This window comes from Acinonyx jubatus, chromosome C1 (assembly GCF_027475565.1).
Source record: "Acinonyx jubatus isolate Ajub_Pintada_27869175 chromosome C1, VMU_Ajub_asm_v1.0, whole genome shotgun sequence".
Taxonomy (NCBI): Eukaryota; Metazoa; Chordata; class Mammalia; order Carnivora; family Felidae; genus Acinonyx; species Acinonyx jubatus.
The window spans coordinates 197769016-197788938 of record NC_069381.1 but is presented as its reverse complement, the minus strand read 5'-3'; the positions used below and the strand labels follow the sequence as shown (position 1 = coordinate 197788938).

Here is a 19923-nt window from a genome sequence, read left to right as displayed (position 1 = left end):
AGTCAGAGAAAGAAAAATACCTCTGATCTCACTCATATATGGACTTTAAGAAACAAAGCAAATGAGCAAAGGGAAAAAAGAGAGAAAGAGGCAAACCAAGAAATAGACTCTTAGCTCTAGAGAAGAAGCCAATGGTTACCAGAGGGGAGGCAGGTGAGGGTGGGGGAGATAGGTGCTGGGGATGAAAAGTACACTTACCACAGTAAACACTGAGCAACGTATAGAGTTGTTGAATCACTCTATTATATATACACCTGAAACTAATATAATATGTCACGCTATGTTACCTATACAGGAATTAAGGTTTAAAACTCAATAATAGGGCGCCTGGGTGGCTCAGTAGGTTGGGCGTCCAACTTCAGCTCACGTCATGATCTCCCCGTTTGTGAGTTTGAGCCCCACGTCAGGCTCTGTGCTGACGGCTCAGAGCCTGGAGCCTGCTTTGGATTCTGTGTCTCCCTCTCTCTCTGCCTGTCCCCTGCTCATGCTCGCTCTGTCTCAAAAATAAATGAATGTTAAAAAAAATTTTTTTAATAAAAATTTTAAAAACTCAACAATAAAAAATGAGTAAATACACAAAATGCCTTTTGCTTGACAAGAAGTAAAATTGGGTGGGCTGGTTCCTGAGGACCTCAGTGGCCCTGCTCCGAGATGGACACTGGGCAAACTTCTCTCTCCCCTCAGAAAGGGGACAGAGACAGGGACTAGGAGAAACTGTCTCCTGAAACCCTGGGGAGATGAGAGGAAGTGGGGGATGCAGGAGGCCGTGGGCAGCTCATCAAGAAAAACAGGATTCGGAACCCCAAGTTCTTCCAACTTGCTGCTCAGTGACACCGAGAAAGTCAGGTTCACTTTTGTCGTACGTCAAATGAGATTGCTGTAAGAATCGCATAGGTGAAGCTGTGTATTGTATTCTACACAACAGGCATATGGGACGCGATCAATAAATGTTAGCTATGATTACAGCGACCCGAACGTCTGGTCTGACCTCCCCACCCACAACACCCCCATCTGTAAGAGAGGCACGGCTCCGTGTGTGGTGTTAAATCGTCAGTAAAATCACCCACGTAGCAGGGGCTCTGTTAACGTCAGTTACTCTTAACATTATTAGGAACCCAAGCTTGGGAATCCTACAATTCATCCTCATGCTCACGGAGCACTTAGGAGCAGCCTGACCTTGGATGATCAGTTGGTCATCTCCGACCTAGGAATGACTATCCCTTCTTTCAGGGTAGATGTGAGGACAAGAGACATGAACCGATCGCAGTGCGCAGGGCACTGAGTAGATCCCCCGTAAACGACAGCTATTGTGATGGCCGGTGGCCAGGCCCATCAGCAGAGAGAAGCGTCTCCCACCAAAGGCAAATCAGATGACATTGAAGAATCTTTCTGTTCCCCCGTGACCCTTGCCGCTCACCTGGCTGACACGTGATGACGAAGGCACTCAGCTCTTGCCGCCCGACACGGCCAGCTGGATAAGCGGGAGAGGAGCGATTAGCAAGCCGGGAGCAGAGCCGACCACATCACCCTCAGGGTCCCGTGTTTCCCACGCAGTCACCTCTAGGCAGCCCCACCAGCAGCCCTGCTCTGGTCCAATGCAAAGGCAGTGCCTCCACTTCCAGGGGCCATACCTACTGGTTATAGATAGAAGTTCTCACTGGCACAGCGTCTCGATTCCTGCTGCCGGGTGGGGCCCAAAGGTGGGTGTGCCCTGTCCCTAAGCAAAATCCTTGTGGCCTCCTGCGAGAACAGTAATAATAGAAGCTTATAACAGTGCTTGTGCACCAGGGGCTCTGCTGAACACCCTTCTTAAGGAGGTAGATTACCTTCTACCCACTTGACAGGTGAGAAAACTGAGACACAAGGAAATTAAGCAACTGGCTGCAAGTTATTCAAGTTATTCAAGTGGTAAGCAGAGAATCAGGATTCAAATCCAGTCATCTGTCTTTGGAGGCCCTGCTCTCCCCAACAGGCCACTCAAGCGCACTACCCTGGGCACCCGTAGTCATAAAAGTCGCCCTCGTTGATGGCCTTGGAGCCTGCAATGCAGGGAGGAGGCAGACGCTGGCACCACACTCCCGGGATCGCAAGAGGATCCCTGCCTGGGAGGAACCAACCAGACCGCACTTGCCCTACTGGAGCTCGGCCCCCTCCCTGTTCCTTTGCTACCCTCTGTACTGCTCCTCTGAGACCTTGAGACCTTTGCAGAGTCGGCTCCCAGATCCCTGGTGGAGGGAATCCGGTTTCACCCAGGTCCTCCCCAGCGCCTCCAGGTCAGCCCTAGGTAGAAGGCTTCCTGGCCAAGACACTAGAAAGTTTCCAACCCTTCACAAACCCCCTCTGGGTGGGGAGTTGAAATAAAAAGACAGAGAGGGAGGAGGGGCCATCTGAGAACTGAGTTTTCCCCAGACACTGAGCAAGCCTTCAACATCCTGAGGACTGGAGTCCAACAAGTTGCAACTCACCAAAACGTCTTCCCCTCCAGCTGCACCGACTAATTACAAGAGAAAGGCTGAAAGGGAAGGTTCAAGCTTTCCATGACAGTGTGGTTTTTCTCTCTTACTCTCCTTTCTCCCCCTCCTCCATTCTTCCTTTCCCACTCTCACTCCTCTTCTTCCTCCCGCTCTGGCTCCTGGCAACATGCTCCTGCAGAGAGGTACGAGTTAGCTGTGTGCACTGAGCACAGACTCATCTGTCATAAGGGTCTTCCAGAGGCCACAGAATCGAACCCCTGGCTCCTAACACACACACACAAAAATCTGCTCACCTGTCAGCATCCTCCAAAAAAGGGGTAGCAAAGGGGAGGCTGGATGGCTCCCCTCAAGACAGCCTTCCAAAGTAATGCTTACTTCTCTTTGCACAAGTGATGCCCACTCATGCAGAAGATACAAATGCTTAAGATTCGCCCCGACCCCAGCCACCGACGATAACACATTATCGATACTTTGCTATGCACTAAATCCTTGACATTCCCAAGAATTATACCTCAAGATCTCCATGACTCTCCAAATTTAAGAAGATGGATATGTTAGGGGCAAACCCCAAGAGCCTTTGCAAAGAGATCCTTACTCTACATCTAAACTGTATCATTGTAGGCTTTAGGAAGGGAATGTCCTAGTTTGAGACCGGGAGTGGATGTGGTACCACCCACTTTACAGATGAGGAAACTGAGTCCAAAGGGATGTATCCGTTTTTCTGTGGCCCTCAATTAAATGGGAGTCAAAGATGCAAAGAGAAGGGAACTTCTTGGCAGAGTCTGCAGAGTCTGGTGCCTGTGTTGGCCAGGAACTTGGGAGGCACAGGGAAGCCAGTAGGAATCTTGTCCTCCACCTGCACTAACAGGTTGAGTCTCCAGCTTGACCAAACCCGAGTTTTCCAGAATTTGCCACCCGGTGTGTTGTCTGGGTCTGGGAAATGAGACATTGGTGGGTCTGAACGACCACCCTGTGGCCCCAGGTGGCCCCATGCTGACACAGGGTGTGTGCTCCCAGGTAGCAGAACTGGGACCAGCGTATCCCCAGAGAAGGCCACCAAGGAGAGGGACAGATAGATGCTCGCATTGGATGTCACAGGAACACTCGGTTCCAGAGAGCGTGTCCTACCCAGGCATTCAGGGAGAGCTTGCCAGGACAGGAAACCTGGGACCAGCCCGCCTCCTCACCCCTGTCCCGCACTTAACACTACTTAACCCTGGCCAAGTCCTCTGACAACCGGCATCAAACAGGGGCAAATCCGCCTTGAACAAAAAGCTCCAGATACCCCAGACTGGCGGTTGAACTTACCCCTCTATTCCAGGGCAACCAAAAAGCTCTGGGCAATGCTTTGGAGTTAGTTGCAACCTGTAATGTTGCCTGCCCCTCCCCTTCCTCCTCCAGGACTGAGCCTGGAGCTAAAAGCCCTCACTCGCCACTCCCTTTGCACAGCCCAGAGCCAGCCGCGGAGAGTCTTCCATTCCTAGACCTGCTACGGATTGACTCATCCCCTGCCAGCTTTCCCTGAGTCCTAGCCCAGAGTCTGTTCTCGCCGCACCCACAAAGCCCTCGCTGGATGCCCCTCTTTCTTGCGCCGGAACCTCTAAGAAGAGTCCATTTATTTTTTCCCCCAGCCGTGCCCAAGCTCCTACAGCTTCTGTCTTCATATTTCATCTCTCTGGTGGCTCATCACAGAGAAGAAAGAGGGGTTTAATGAGAACAATTCTAGATAATGATAAAAAGAGGAAGGAAAGATCCACACGCTAAGAATCCCAGCTAGCTCATTCTTCCAAATGACCTCGTGGAGAAGTTTAATGGAGGAGACCCATTGCCCAAGTTTCACGAGGGCCTTTGGAGCACTCCAAGGATCTCTAAGTTCTTGGGAAGTGTTTGGAAATAGAAAATTAATAATTTTGGAACCATTCAAGAGCCAAAAAAATAAAAATAAAAACACTCATATGACTTCTGACCCAGATACTGTTTCCTCCCAAGATACAGACACACTCTTCTTATGTGCTTTGGTACCCATGCCTCCTACGTGTAAACATCCACACACACCACCTCCACACAAACCCGGAGATGCCGGGGATTTGATCTGCCCCAGGTAGAGCAGGTAGAGTTGTCAGATAAAAATAAAAATGTAGGCTACTTGGTTAAATTTGAATTCCAGAGAAACAACAAATTTCAATGTAAGTATGTCTCAAATATTGCATGGGACATTCTTATGCTAAACTCTATTCATTGTTTATCTGCAACTTTAATTTAACTGACCATCTTATGCTTTATCTGACATCCTTAACCCTAAGTAAGGCATCTACCCTAGGTCCCCCACAGAAACACTACTACCCAGCCCCACATAGACCCTCTACCATAAACGTGAACCTTGATCCGTTGTGAATTCTATTTTCGTATAACCGTCTGAAAATTACTAGGGCTGAGGATCTAGGGCAGAGCAAGTTGCTTTAAGGCCCCTCACCATCTGCCTTAATCCTGCTCCCACTCAGGAATATGCCCATGATTAAATGTTGAGAGTGTAGGGATGCTCAAACTCACCAAATGTCAAAGACCTTTGGTATCCCAAAAGGCTATTTTCTCTCTCATTCTAAATTTTCCCTCCACAACAGTACTGGTTTGGATTAAGAAACGGCTGAAAGTATTGGTCCGGGTGCAGAGTTTAATTCTCAGGTGCTAGAGAAAATCAAAGAAGTGGCTTAGCTGGTCTCTAAGGTAACATCACAGAGATGCCCAAGACAGCAGTCGTGCTGTCTTAGCAGATCTATTGTTAAAGGACTAGATGTATATTGAGCCTATCATGAAGGCTACAACTCTGTACTCCATAAACACTGACCATGACAATGAAGACAGGGTCTTAGGGCATCCCTAAGTTCTTCCCCTGCTCATCTCCCGGATAGCTATGCACCCTCCAATTTGATGAGCTCTCTCTCTCTCTCCTAGAGTAGAGCAAAGATCTCCCAAATTTCTGATAGAACTCCTTGAAACATCTCTGTTGGGGGCCTTTCCCTTGTTAGGCATGTGTGGACAAGATTCCCTCACGCTTTTGACTCACCCTGAAACGAGGTCTGCCCAAGGCTCAGGTCTCTAGCTGGCAGCTTGGCAGTGAGCCTGTGATGGTTGGGAAAAGAAGCATTCTATTCGGCTTTCCAATGCTGGCTTGCCTCAGAGATCGATACTGCCAACCGGCCCTCCTGCGGCTTCTATTTCCAGGCTGGTAGAATGGGTTCACGTAACTAACCAGATATTGTCAGAAGGACCAAAGAGATGATGTCTGTGAACATTTGGTGAATCCTCAGAAGGACATGGTCAGGTCCTGAAACATAAGGCATCCTTCAAGGATAAGATATGGCTTAAAGCTTCCAAAGAGATTTTTCTATCTCCAGGACATCTCCGGTGAGAAACTCAGAGTTTTTAGGTGCAGAAAAAACATCTCTGGTCTCCTAGAACGCATACAATTTTTTGGAAAAAGAAAGAGCTACAGGGCTCCCAGAGGGAATACAAAGCATAATGGAAGAGGGGTTCAACCTTCAGCGAGAGGACCAGCGTCGGAGCTTCCTAAGAGTGGGAGATTTCTGCTCCTGAAAGCTGACAAAACAATGAGCTCTTACCACACAGCATCTTGCAGAGTCAACGTACCATAAACATACACAATCCCAACACTCTTCGAGGTGGCAGAAGAAGACGTCAGGGACCGCCCGGCACCACTCCAAATCCAAAAATCCACGAAGACGTTGTAGTGAAAGTCCTTTTGATCGCAAAGAACAGAAACCCTCTCGGACGAGTTCAAGGAGTAACAGGGGCTGTTGAGAGGGAATACTGGAATCATGTCACGGAGTGTCATGGAATCGTGGGGAAAACATCAGAGGATCCAAGAAAACCAGGGTGACTCTCACTTGTCTCCAGCTTATCAGCTGCATCCTCCTCACTTGCCACTGAGTGCCTGTTCACCTTGTTGCCCAATATCCCAGCCTCCGCTAAGACTTTTCAGCTCCCGTGACCACGACCAATTCTTCCATCTGTACCTTTCACTCACATGTCTGAACGAGGGTCTAGTGGGCCCAGCTCACTGAGGAATGAGTCTTGACGGGGTCAGGTGTCCTTCCCTGAGCCAATCATTGTGATGGGACAGGGAGGGTTCAAGGCACTGAGACTTGCTCCCCGTGAGCAGAGGCAGAACAACCATCACGATGCCTGGTAAGAAGGGAACGATGAATACACCGACGGGGGGAGTTAAGGCCAAGAGGAAATACTCTCCTTGTCCACAGTGAATTGAGACTTCAGGCCAAAAGGCCATCCATTTAGTGGGCAGTATGCTAAGAAGTTTACATATGTTGTCCTGTTTCGTACTCCCGTCAACCCTGCACAGGGGCATAATTATTCCCATTTCACAAGCAAGGAAAACTGAAGCTCAGCAAGGTCACACACCAAGGTCCCTGAGCTAATGGGTGGAGGCGCTATGGTCCAACCCAGGCCTGTATGACTCCCGACTAGTGCGTCTGCAGACACAGTCCTCCATGGAACAAGGTTCTGCCTCTGTACATGGACTCAAATGAAATGCAGACAATGAAAGGGATTTTTTCACCCCAAATCACCCTGAGTGAGGAAGAACGGGAAGGGACAGGGAGACCAAGAAAAAAAAATGATGTGTTTTTCCTGAGTAAACAAGGACAAAATGGTAGAAAGGTGGAAGAAGGCTGGCCTATATAAGGATCTCGGGTGTGAAACAAAGGGTAGCAGAGAAAAATGAAAGCCAAGGCCATAGAAGAGTACTTACTTGAAAGGAGTGATTTTTTGCTGCTGATCTTTGTTCCTGTACCAGAAGTGCCTATTAAAAAAAAAAAAAATGCCGTTGCTTCAGCAACAGACGGAACCGGAGGCCCCGCAAGGCCTTTGCCAGGTCAAGAGCTTTTTCTATTCCCCCGGCCCCCATCATTTCCGTTGTCAAGACGAGGGGCAGAGGCTTGCTGAGGCACACCGCTCAGAAGGTGTGGCGGAAACCCAGACCTCATCTGAACCGAAGAAGAAGTTAAAGAAGCCTTGAGGGGCAGGGGCACCTACTATGGGCTCTGCCCAGTCATACCTGAAGACAGTGACTGAAGCTGAGACCAAAAGCAAGTCCTGAAGCGGATCCCCACAGGAAGTAAGAGGAAGGGGGACGGAGAAATGATCAAAGCTAACACACACCCCCCTAAGATCCAGAAACGGACACATACACACTCGCACAGAAACAGGGAAACGGAGACCGCAGAGAGCAGGCTGCCTTGTTTATTCTCCTGAAAGGCATCTGGATTTCTCAGTGAGATCCTGATTTGGGTCTTTTCCTCATTTTCCATCTGGACTGAATGGTGAAACGGCCTGGCACGAGAGGTGCCGTGAGTCAGCTACAGATTCAGGCTTGGTCCCTCTGCCCCTCCGCTCTGCTCTTTGCCAGACCACACAACCTCCCTCCCTCCTGCCAAGCGTGGCTTAGCTCACCATCCAGGTAGCGCACTTCAAAGACTTGGGGGTGAGGTGGGCTGGGCTGGGCCAGCCTCGGGAGGGGAGCAGAGTCCACTCCCAGCCCAAACACTCTTCGTCAGTTCTCTTGAACGCCTTCCGTTCCTCTCACACCCCTGACACTTGGAATAACCCCTGGAAGTTAGAGCTGGAAAACCCGACTTTTCACTGGAGCGGTCTGTCTCTTCCACACTGCAGGTCTGTGCAGCTTTATGACTGTGGGGTTGACCAGATGTCAGCCAAAGCCCAAGCACCGCCTGGCACCAACAGTCTGTGTGTTCCTCCCTGAAGTATACTCCCCAGGGCGATCCAAAGACCAGGGGTGCTTGAGTGACCAGAAACCACAGGACATCTTGCAAGGTGTGTGGATCATCAGGGTGTGGTCTGCCTCCTACATCTTCTAAGGTATGACCTTTAGGCCACTTTGTATCAAGAGTAGGGGTGCGATCTCCCACAGAAAACTGTAAAGACCTCTGCGATCAGGAAACACACTCATCTCATCTTCGTGTCCCCGGCAACACAAAGTGAAGGGCAGTGCCTCGTGCTCTCACTAATTGTCTGCTGACCGGTAGCCTCCTCTGACTTTTTTTTGAAACACGGCAGAACCGGAGCAGCATGAAAACAACATGACGTTTCTTCCTTTCTCAAATCTGTTCTCTCCTGACGCTTGGGTCTATGCATGAGCCTGAGCGCTGGTCCAAGGACTCAGTGTCCTATTGTTTCACTAGTGGAAAACCTGAGGACAAAAATGTCTTTGACATAAAAAAGTAAAACAAAATAAAAGCTTTTAACACTCAGTGATCTGTCAGGCATGGTGGCGGTGGGCAGAAGACGACCCCCCATGACCCGTGTGCTCTCGTATAAAGTCCTCCCCGAGTGTTAGTGGGACATGTAATTTGCTTTCAACCACTAGAATATGGCAAAGGTGACGGGGCATCACTTCTGTGATTGTGGTACCTCATACGGCAAAGGTGAAGGGACTTTGCCGATGTAATTAATTTGCAGTTGACTGAGTCAATTCCAAGGGAGATTTTCCTGGGTGAGCCTGAACTAATCCGGGGAGCTTTAAAAAAAAAAAGGAGGGTCTAGATGTTCCCTGAAGTTAGAAATTTAAACCTGCAGAGGTGCTCTCTGCCCACGCATACCCTGTCTCTCTGTCTCTGTCCCTACTGTCTCTCTCTCTCTCTCTCTCTCTCTTTTTCTCTCGGCTAGAATGACACTTTCTGATGTGGGTAGAGGGGCTTGGTTTCTGGATAGGCAGACAGCCACCCCTCTCTCCATTCCCCCGCCCCAGTCCATCCTAGCTCATTTCCCTCGACACATCCCAGTCTCTTCCTGCCGTGACGTGATGACCAGCTCTTGACGTCTTGCAGCAAGATCTAGTCAAATCAAACAGGTGGCCTCCACCTGCCCTTCCTCCCCAGCACCTCCTCTCCGCCTTCCTGCAAAATGGAGCATGATTGCCCAGAAAACGTGAGTTCTCCTCCCAAGCCCAGACCGTGGTGTTCTATTCCGCACAGAGCCTTCCCTCTGGGAGTCCGTACTTTCACTGCCACGTTTTTGTGGATGATTCCCCAGATCTCTACCACCAGCCCTGCCGTGCTGTCTGTGCTGAGGCTGGCTTCCGCCAGACGTTGCCCACGTCCGCCTCCTACTCTCCACTTTTCCTCAGTGCTTCCTCTGCCCGGATCATCTGCCTCCCACCCCATCCTCTCAGATGTCCAGCCTCTAGAACCTCAAACTCACGTACCCTCCACACACCCGCCTTCCTCAAATATTCCTTTACTGGCCACCGAATTCTGCCTCCGTAATACAGAAGAAAATCATCTGTCGTCCTACTTATTATTCGGGAATGTTCAGGTGAATGTTCAGGGTATGAGAACAAAGAAGCTCCATAAATTTAACAGCGTACCTGAGGCAGAACACTTACACTTTCATTCTGTGTTAACATTCAGTCTGTAGAAACAGCGGAAGTGGGTAGAGCCGTGTACGTGGGGCCGGACGGCCGTGGAATAATGATTGTCCAGGCTGAGGGATGGGTTCGTGGGGATGATTACACTCCTCTATTTGCTTCTGCGTATTTTTGAGATGCTCCACCATAAAAACGTTTTTAAGTCGAGTTCAATACCCAGTTAAATCCTTAATTAAAAAAGAAGTGGGCAAGGATGAGCCCACACTGTTTTCATTGGTCCCAAGTGGTAACAGTAGCCTGAAAGTATATCACTGCTTTGCTATTGCCTCTCCTGAACCCCAGCCCCCACCCGGCTGGATCCTTCCTGTTTCTTGCCAGGGGCTGTGTGCATGTGCAACATCTGTTCTACAGCGGTGAGAAGCTGGCTGGGCAGATGGATAGATGCATTTGTACCGTGATGATGCCAGCACACTATTAGGGTGTTTTCACTGTTTTCTCTCACCGGAAGGTGGGGGGGGGGGGGTTTGAGTCCGGGCACCAGTACAGAGCTACTTAGCTTACAACAGTCCGTCTCTGGGTCTCTCGAATACACAGCATGGTCTGTCGGCGTTTCACACTCCACTTCCTGTCCAAGTCCAAGATTCACACAACTCCTGACCTGTTTTCAGACCAGGAGCCATCACACACAGGTGGCCACATCTTTTGGGCCCGCACTGGTGGTGTGCGGACAGAGAATCATTGCACGAGATGCGGGGGGCATCCGTCACACCTTTCTGAGGACCAGATAAAGTCCCTGTACCTTTCCAGGCCTGTGGCTCTTCATTTTGACTTTGACTTTCAACCTGTAGAGCCAATATTGACCTCACTGGTTTCTTCCCAGACTCTCAGAGTAGAGTTGGGCCACATGCATTCCAAATACCCAGCTCCGGCCAAAATCAAGCACCCGGGAAGTGCCCAGAATGGCCTCTAAGTGTCCCCAACACAGGCACTTCACTCCCCCCACCCCCAGCAACACTTCTGTTGCCCTCTGCCATCTGGCTAGGTTTCTCACTGGCTGCAGGAAGCAAGTGATTATGGAGGATTTAATAATTATCAACAAAGGAAATTAAAATGTGTTTGGTTTCATGTCTTTTGCCTTTAATGCTTTCGCAATCTAGAAAAGGTAACTAAGGTGGAAGGCTGGCCATTGAGAAATAAAAAATAAGTAAATAGAAAGGAGGAGAGAAACAGACCTCATTCATTAATCTGTAGACATTCCGTGGGGCTTCCAGGGGGCCCACTGCTGCCTAGACCCTAGACAGCACAGGACTGAACCCCACGGTCAAATCACCTGCTCTCAGGGCACTTTCTTTCTAGGCATAATGAAGGCCTGGAAAGACGATGAGAAAAAGATGCAAACCTGGCTACAAAAATACCCCCATGAAAACGTGTTTGAAGAAGGTATTGTGAATAATAACTACCACTTGAGTGTTTACTATGTGTTATGAATTGAATTCTGCCCCTGCCCAAATTCCTGTGTTGAACTCCTAACTTCACGTCCCTCACAAGGTGAACATATTTGGAAACAGGGCCACCGAGGGGGCACCTGGGTGGCTCAGTTGGTTGGGCGTCTGACTTCGATTCAGGTCATGATCTCACAGTTCATGGGTTCAAGTCCCGTGGGAGCCTGCTTTGGGTTCTGTGTGTGTTTCTCTCGCTGTCTGCCCTTCCCCCACTCATACTTTCTCTGTCCCAAAAATAAATAAAAACATTAAAAAAGTTTTTTACAAAATAATAACAAAATTAAATAAATAAAAAGGAAATAGGGCCATTACAAGTGTAATCAGTTAAGATGAGGTCATATTGGAGTAAAGTGGCCCCTAATCCAATATGACTGGGGTCCTTTTGAACAGGGACATCAGGACACAGACACACACAAGGGGTACGTCATTCACAGACCACAGCTAGGCTATTCCCAAGGAACTACCAGAAACTGGGAGAGAAGCCTGGAACACATCCTTCCCTGGCACCTTCCAAGGGAGCCCCGCCCTGCCGACGACACCTTGGTCTTGAACTCATAGCCTCCCGAAGCATGAGACAATGAACTTCTGTTGTCACAGCAGCCCTAGCAAATTAATACACTGTGTAACAGGTGCTGTGCTATGTGATTTAGAGATGATCTCATTTAACCCTCGTGCCAACCCATTGGTAGGTACCATAGCCCATTTTACAGCAGAATAAACTGAGCCAGGGGAAGGTTAAGTAACTTCCTCAAGGTTGGGCTGCTTTAATCTGAAGGGACCGTGTTATTCAAAACTCGGGGCTCAGGAGCAGCTGGGTGGCTCGGTTGGTTAAGCGTCCGACTCTTGGTTTCAGCTCAGGTCATGATCTCACAGTTCCTGGGATCTGCCAGTGCGTGAAATCTGACAGTGCTGGGCCTGCTTGGGATTCTCTCTCTCCCTCTCTCTCTCTCTCTCTCTGCCCCTCACCAGCTCGTTCTCTCTCACTCTTTGGTTCAGACTGCATGAGAGATGGAAGTGTTGAATCACTATATTGTACACCTGAAACTAATATAACACTGTATGCTAACTATACTGGAATTAAAATAAAATGTGAGGGGCGCCTGGGTGGCTCAGTTGGTTAAGCGTCCGACTTTGGCTCAGGTCATGATCTCACGGTGCGTGAGTTCGAGCCCCGCGTCGGGCTCTGTGCTGACAGCTCAGAGCCTGGAGCCTGTTTCAGATTCTGTGTCTCCCTCTCTCTGACCCTCCCCCGTTCATGCTCTGTCTCTCTCTGTCTCAAAAATACATAGATGTTAAAAAAATAAATACAATAAAATAAAATTTGAAAAATAAAGTTATCATCAAAACAAAATGAAAACAGGGGCACGTGGATGGCTCAGTCGGCTAAGTGGCTGATTTTGGCTCAGGTCATGATCTCACGGTTCATGAATTCAAGTGCCACATCAGGTTCTCTGCTGTTGGCACAGAGCCCACTTCGGATCCTCCGTCCCCTTTTCTCTCTGTCCCTCTCCTGCCTGATGTCTCTCTTTCAAAATAAATAAATAAACTTAAAAGAAAAAAAAAAGCCTGGGGCCCAGGAAAACCAAACCCACCCTCCACACCCAGTGTCGCCTCACTGGGTAAACCCCCCATCTTTCTCCCCTCTGCCTTTCAATCCTTACTCCAGACAGATGTTGTCTCTTTGGCTGGCTTATGGTTAAGATGCTTCCCTGTCCTGCTCGGTGGTCGAGTTGGTGCCTTCACCTGTTCTAAGTCTATACAAGTGGAAGGGCCTAGTGAGACGGGATATTCGTGCTGCGTGTGATACCTCAACTCAAGCACCCTCGTTCACCAGCAGATCGGTAGCCATCTCTCTGGGAACCGCTCCATCTGTGCGGGCAGCCTCTGACACATGCCTCCCAGCCATCAGAATACAGACCGTTCACGTTCTTTATATGTGTTTAATACGCGTCTTTGTCTAAGGCTTGTCACTCCGTGGCGTGCGGATTCCTTCTGTCACACAGCCTCCCATGCAGCTCTGGAAGACACGTCCCATTTTCAAAGGCATGACAGCCAAGTAGCACTACTGTCTTCATCACGGGCCACTAGGCTAACAGGTGGACGCGAGCCTGACCCTGAGACAGTGCACCAGCACCGACTGGGGCGACGTGATGCTGTCTCATAAAAGTGAAGATGTCGCGGGACCATTTTGTTTTGCAGGTGATTTAAGGGAGTTTTCACGGGTGATTTGGACTCTACTCAATTTGTGTATTTCAAGCTGATTTCAGTCACTACATAAGCCATGACTCCATTGTAGTTTTTAAAAAAAACAGTGAGGATGGGGCGCCCGGGAGGTTCAGTCAATTAAGTGTCGGACTCAATTTTGGCTAAGGTCATGAACTCGTGGTTCATGAGATCAAACCCCTGCATCAGGTTCTGTGCTGACAGAGTAGAGCCTGCTTGCAATTCCCTCTCTCTCTCTCTCTCTCTCTCTCTCTCTCTCAATCTGCCCCTCCTCTGCTCATGCTTGCTCTCTCTCTCTCTCAAAATAAATAAATAAATTTAAGTAAATATATAAATAAATAATAAAAGCACAGTGAGAGAGGGACACCTGGGTGGCTCAGTTGGCTCAGTCAGTTGAGCCTCTGACTTCAGCTCAGGTCATGATCTCATGGTTCATGAATTCAAGCTCTGCATCGGGCTCTCTGCGTCCATGTGGAGCCGGCTTCAGATCCTCTGTCCTGCTCTGTCTCTGCCCCTCCCCAACTTGTGCTCGCTCTCGTGCTCTCTCTCTCTCAAAACTAAACATAAAAAGAAAATAGCGAGAGGATTCTGTCAGCAAAGAAGACATCATACAAGCCAAAACATCTTGTACCATAACAATTAAAGCATAATCAGGACAGGAGTGATTTATTTCCAGCAGAACATCAAGTAAAAATCAACCAACACACTAAGTTAATGTTGTCATTTTGTGTTTTGTTGGGTTTGTAGTTTTGATCGAGTTTATTGACACATTTGTTGGATTTTACAATGAGATAAGCTTATGGAACTTAGGCCTTATTGTGTTTGTACATATTTAAGTTATACTACAAGTAACATATTTTAAGTCCAACAGAAGGAGTATATTGGAATTTATTGATATTTTAAAAGATTTTAAGTAAAACAAGACTATTTCAATTATTCACATTTGAGACACAAAGGGTTGAGCAGACTAGTAGATAAAGGGACAAAATAGAAACACATCAACAGTGACATGACCAATAGTCAGAATGATGCAGCAATAAAACAAGGTGATTAACAAAATGCTGGAATAATTAGGGAATGGTAAACAGTTTTCATTCAAAAGTAATTTATTAAGGGCCTTCCATGCCAGGAACTGTCCTGGGGACTCCTGGCCAAGAAGGAGGGAAAGAAGGAAAAGTGGAAATAATATATGAAAATGAGTATGGCCTTGGGTCCTTCAAAACATTCTGTCCAAAGGGAAAGATTCGGTCTAGTAGGTAATAATGATCAAGCACTAATGAGGCTCACATCGACTGCCTCATTTAAGGCTCACAAAAACCATATGGGGTAGACAATAAACTCCCTCCATTTTACTGATGAGGACAGAGGACCACATAGGATAAACACAGCTACATAGCTAGGTGTCTTTAGGAAATTACACATGTGAGTCAGGGAAACCTTTCAAAATAGATGTGATTTCATTTGGGTCTTTAATAATGACTAATTCACTAGTCAGAACAAAGGGGAAAGGCATTCTTGTCAGAATGAATAGTTTGTGCAAAAATATGGGAGCATGGAAAGGCATAGCTTCTCTAAGGAATGGCACAAAGGTGCAGACTGGCCCGGCTGAGAACATGACCAGAGTCAGCTGCTTTGAAGGGGTTCAGGACCATTCCTCAACTCTGGTAATGGATCAAACCATGTCACTGGACCAATCCTTTCCACGCTAGTAGAAAAACAGTGTTTCCTGATGGCTCAACTTTTCCAACCAGGGCTACCACATACCATTGCATAGGTTGTGCACTGCACAATAAAGAACCCCATCTAAGTGGCACTATTCACATATCAGACATCATAGATATGTACATTCATTATGACAATTTCCTGGAAGGGGGAGTAAAGTTTCTCATTCTAACAAAGTCTGTATTTCACAACAATTTTCTGACAAATAGATGTATCCTGAGGAAGAGTATCTTTTTCTAAATCACGTAAATTTGCCCTATAGGCTGGTGGTGGTAAGCTAGCTCTTATGGTTTCTTTCCCTTTAATCGCAAAGGAACCTAGATTCCAACCATGCCCTGAAGTTTTATTTGGCCTTTTCATGGCTCAAATGCATCTGCTTCAGAAAGTTAACACACTCTCTGTCCTCCTGTCCCATGTGATTTCATCTTCCCTAACTCACCCACCCCTCTTCTTCCTAGATCTGAATCTACCAACACTGTTTTTTTTGGTTTTTTTTAATCACACCAGATCACTCTTTACAGTTAATCTCATTTTTCCAAAATTGAAACACAGCTCTAGGGCTGTCCATTGTACAAACATGTCAGACCCCGTGATCCAAGAAGGCCTCCAACCAGAAACTGGATTTATGGAGCCATCCCTATTCTGTCATATCTCTCTGGAATGGTTCCAGAAGCCTTCTAAACATCAATTCTTAAAACTATGAACTTCAATCTTGCTCACATAGTCACTCTGAGTCACAGTTGGCTCCAGCTCCTTCAAAAGGAGCCTGGGGTCAACGTGGACTGTAGTTAACTCGTCACCATAGCAGGCACCACTGCAGAATTAACTCCAAGGAGCTCGTGGCCTCACCCTCAAAATTGTCCTAATCCTGTTCTGTAAGAAACTTCTAGTAAAACCTAGAAAAACACTGTGCAAAAAGGATTCAAAGCTAGTTCAGACGAATGCCTAGCTCTGCAGAGAAAAGAGGCAGGGGCGGGAGCAGGCAGTGAGCTGTTCTCTGCAACACTGTCTTTTTAACAAAGTCTCAAACCAGGATGGCAAAACTGTAACGTGTTCAGCCCGGTTAGTTAGTACAGGGTATGTTCTACTATCTTCTGCTCTTTGAATGGCTGCAATATACCGTAATTAACACTTAAAAAAAATTTCGAGGACTTTTTTTTATGCACTTTGGCTGAAGGTCATATTCTAATTATTCATCAGAGAAGCTTTAGGGCATTCTTTGATGAACCCAAAGTAATCAAGTTCTGACCTGGCCGAACCTGTCTCCAAGGTACAGTGATCACCAACGTAGCTGCTGGTGGGACTTGGAAGGTGTCCCACCTCCCCTGTATCGGTGCTGTCATGGCAAAGGGGCAGTGCCCAGGCTCCGGGGACACACAGATGACCCACGGGGTGTGGCTGGGGCCCTCCACCGGTGCCTTTGCTACCCCCACCCCCATCCCCGTGGCTAAAGACCTCCACCAGTGTCTGCTTCTTTCCCTTCCAGAAAGGAGGCGGGTGTGAAATGATGTATCCACTCTGCCACCTAGCCTCCAGCCCCATCACTACAACACAGCTGCCTTGAGCCATTCTGCACAGACCTCAATGTCGCTGAACTTCCCTCATCTGGGGAGGGACCTGAGCGACTGGGTACTTCATTTCCTAAAGGTCACCATACCTTAGTTTCAGGCTGAGATGAAGTGGCAGGGCTAATATGCCTGCCGTGTGCTGGCCTCCGGAAAAGGGACTGGTGTCAATCTCATAGGATCTTTAAAATAGAGTAATTACTCACAGTAGGGAGTGGTTTAGGCAAGTCTGTCTAAGACAGTGAGGAGAGTAACGCAAAGGAAAGAATGAAGACAAGACCCTCCAGCTGACAGTTTTCCTTTCCAGTAGGGAGGAACCAATGATACTTTTGTTTTGTTTTGTTTTCATATGAAATTTATTGTCAAATTGGTTTCCATACGACACCCAGGGCTCATCCCAACAGGTGCCCTCCTCAATGCCCATCACCCACCCCCCCATCAACCCTCAGTTTATTCTCAGTTTTTAAGAGTCTCTTATGGTTTGGCTCCCTCCCTCTCTAACTTTTTTTTTCCTTCCCCTCCCCCATGGTCGTCTTCTTCTTCTTCTTTTTTTTTTTTTAATATGAAATTTATTGTCAAATTGGTTTCCAGGAACCAATGATACTTTATGTCTTCTTATTAAAAGTCCAGCTTTCCCAACCAGGTTAGCAGCTTCCACCCTGGCCTTGCAAACCACTTAGAAACTCACAGAAAATGATCAGAGGAAAAGATTCAAGCTTCATAAAACACAAATGTTAGGTGCCCTTTGAAAAGTTGTCCATATAAACACATAAATCTATGTTGTACTTCTTGGAGCCAGGTTTTGATAAGCAGTGAGTCTTTTAAAGGAATAGGGAGGAGTGAGCTCCAGGGGGATAAGACACAAGTGGATGATATTTAACTTCTTACTTCTCCAAGAAAAATGTGGTTGAAAGACATCAAAACTTGGACATGCCAGGGTGGGAAGCAGAGTTGGGAAGCTAATGGCAAGGAAAGCAAGTCAGCAAGAAAGGAGGGAAGGGAACCTGGCCTCTGACATTTGCATCTGGCAGGAATAAATGAGCCCCTCCCAACTAAAGTCATTGATGCAAACATTTTTTTTTTTTTGCTCCAAAAGCAATCTTCTAAAAGTGACTGTGAATAGATGTAGGTCTTCAGAGTGGAGGGGAAGGGGTAACAGAATCAAGAAAAGCTCATCGGCACGCCCCACAATCCAACATCGTGCACCAGCCCTTCCCTTCTGCTGCCATATGTAAGTATGGAAGCAGACCCATCCGGCCAGTCCCGCCTTTGGACCTAACCACTACAGACAGCCCCAGGCTCCTGAGAATTCTTTCTCCCGTGCTCTCTAAAGAAGCCTACCCGAGGTTCCTGGGAGAGCAACTTAAAACTCTTTTGAAGCCAGACCCGTGATGATCACTTAATGTTAACAGAATCACTTAATGTTTACAGTGTATCCACTCTCCATGGCCCCTCTGTGCCCCACCCCAAGGACCAGCCCCAGCCACCTCCTTCTCCTCCTCCTCCTCCTCCTCCTCTCCACAGGCTTTTCGTCCTCTCCATGAATCATTCCCCTCTTCCTTCTACCTGTCCTCACACATTTTCTTTTCCAGCCACTGGAAGTCGGCTAGACAAAAAGACGTGTCACCGGAGGCCGTCTCTCTCGGAATAGAGGGTGGCTGGAAGCAGCAACTCATGTTTCTCTGGAAGGAGCGCCACAGTTTCCCTGTTCATCTTAAATGCTACCAGTGTGCTTGGAGGATCTTTGCTGCGAGCTGGTGCAGACAGAGGAGCAGGGGTCAGAACGCACACCGCCCCGCTGGGCCACCCTTCTAAGTCTGAACTTGACACAAAAGGGAAAATAACACACGAACTCCCCGGTTCCTCAAATATTTCAACCAAATTTTTGGATATTAATTTTCCCCCTACCTTCCCAAGTCCCCAGATGGACGGGGAAATGCAATGCAAACAGGTCTTGTAGTTGGAAGGTTTTTTGGTTTGCTTGTTTGGGATTTTTTTTTTTTTTAACCTTTACACACACAACTCCTCCCCCTCCTCCCAGCTAATACCTACACCCCCTCTGGCAATTCAAACAAAAGCACAACTTTAAACTTTAGCCTTGTTTTAAAATGTGGCTTTCAGCTAATAGATAATCAAGAAGAAAGATCAGGATCTGGGAAAGTTAATAGCATACCATGAGATGCTCCTGAACCACACCAGCAAAAGAAATCTTTTCTTAAGAGCAGTCCTACGCAAAGAATTCTTATCACAGATAAGGGTGCAGTCTAGTGGCAAACTTCATGAAATGCAGCCCCTTTTCCAAAGGAAAGTGAGAGCACTTGGAAAGGGCTGAAGGAAATGTAAAAGGGATGAGTCCAACCCAGGACCGTCCTCTCAGATGGGGCAGCAATGACCGGCTGTGCGTTTCTCTCTGATCTGGTTGCGAAGTCTGCAGCCCAGCCGTGTCAATTTCAGAAGCAAAGTTGAAATCGCCACCTTCCTTCTTGGAAGAACTTAGCTTTCTTTCATTTTACTAAGGAAGGAAGGGATCCAGTAGTGTCTGAATAGATTGCTTGAGGTTGCAGATAGAATAGTAATATTCCTGGTCAGGATCTCTTCAGAGCAGGTCCTACGGCTGTCAGCTCACAGTCCTGAGATGTGCCTGTGCATGGCAGTTAACCTTATAACAAGGTGTTCCTCTGGTCTGTCTGTCACCCATCCCCTCCAGAGATGTGGCCCTATCCCATAAAAATGCCCCCTGTGAAAGAACGTGGAGGGAAAGTATCACTCCAATCTGCCTTCTTCCATCGGAAAACTCCACACCAGGACACATTAGATCACCAGCAAGATTTTCAGACTTAGCATCTTCTGGAAAGTGCCAGTCTCTGTAACTCACTGCTCCCCACAATGCCGTTGTATGAATGTCCCTTCCTGCACGTACACACAGCACAGATACCCACAAGCATGTGTGCACGTGCATGCATACACACACACACACACATACACACACACACACACACACAGCTTCCCTGGGCCAA

The 19923-nt window shown here is 47.7% G+C and overlaps 1 long non-coding RNA gene across 2 annotated transcripts in view; it reads right to left on the bottom strand.

Moving 5' to 3' along the window:
- Positions 1–11516, bottom strand: part of LOC113595247 (uncharacterized) — a 48811-nt gene extending 37295 nt beyond the window's left edge. The window contains exons 1-4 of one of the 2 annotated variants that reach the window (XR_008295563.1): positions 9913–11516; positions 7567–8718; positions 7261–7311; positions 98–6677 (exon numbers count right to left, since the gene is read on the bottom strand). This is a non-coding gene — a long non-coding RNA (uncharacterized LOC113595247). Of the gene's footprint in view, positions 1–97; positions 6678–7260; positions 7312–7566; positions 8719–9912 lie in introns of those variants that run through there. The other variant, XR_008295562.1, reaches the window with a different exon arrangement.
- Between the last annotated feature and the right edge of the window lie 8407 nt (positions 11517–19923).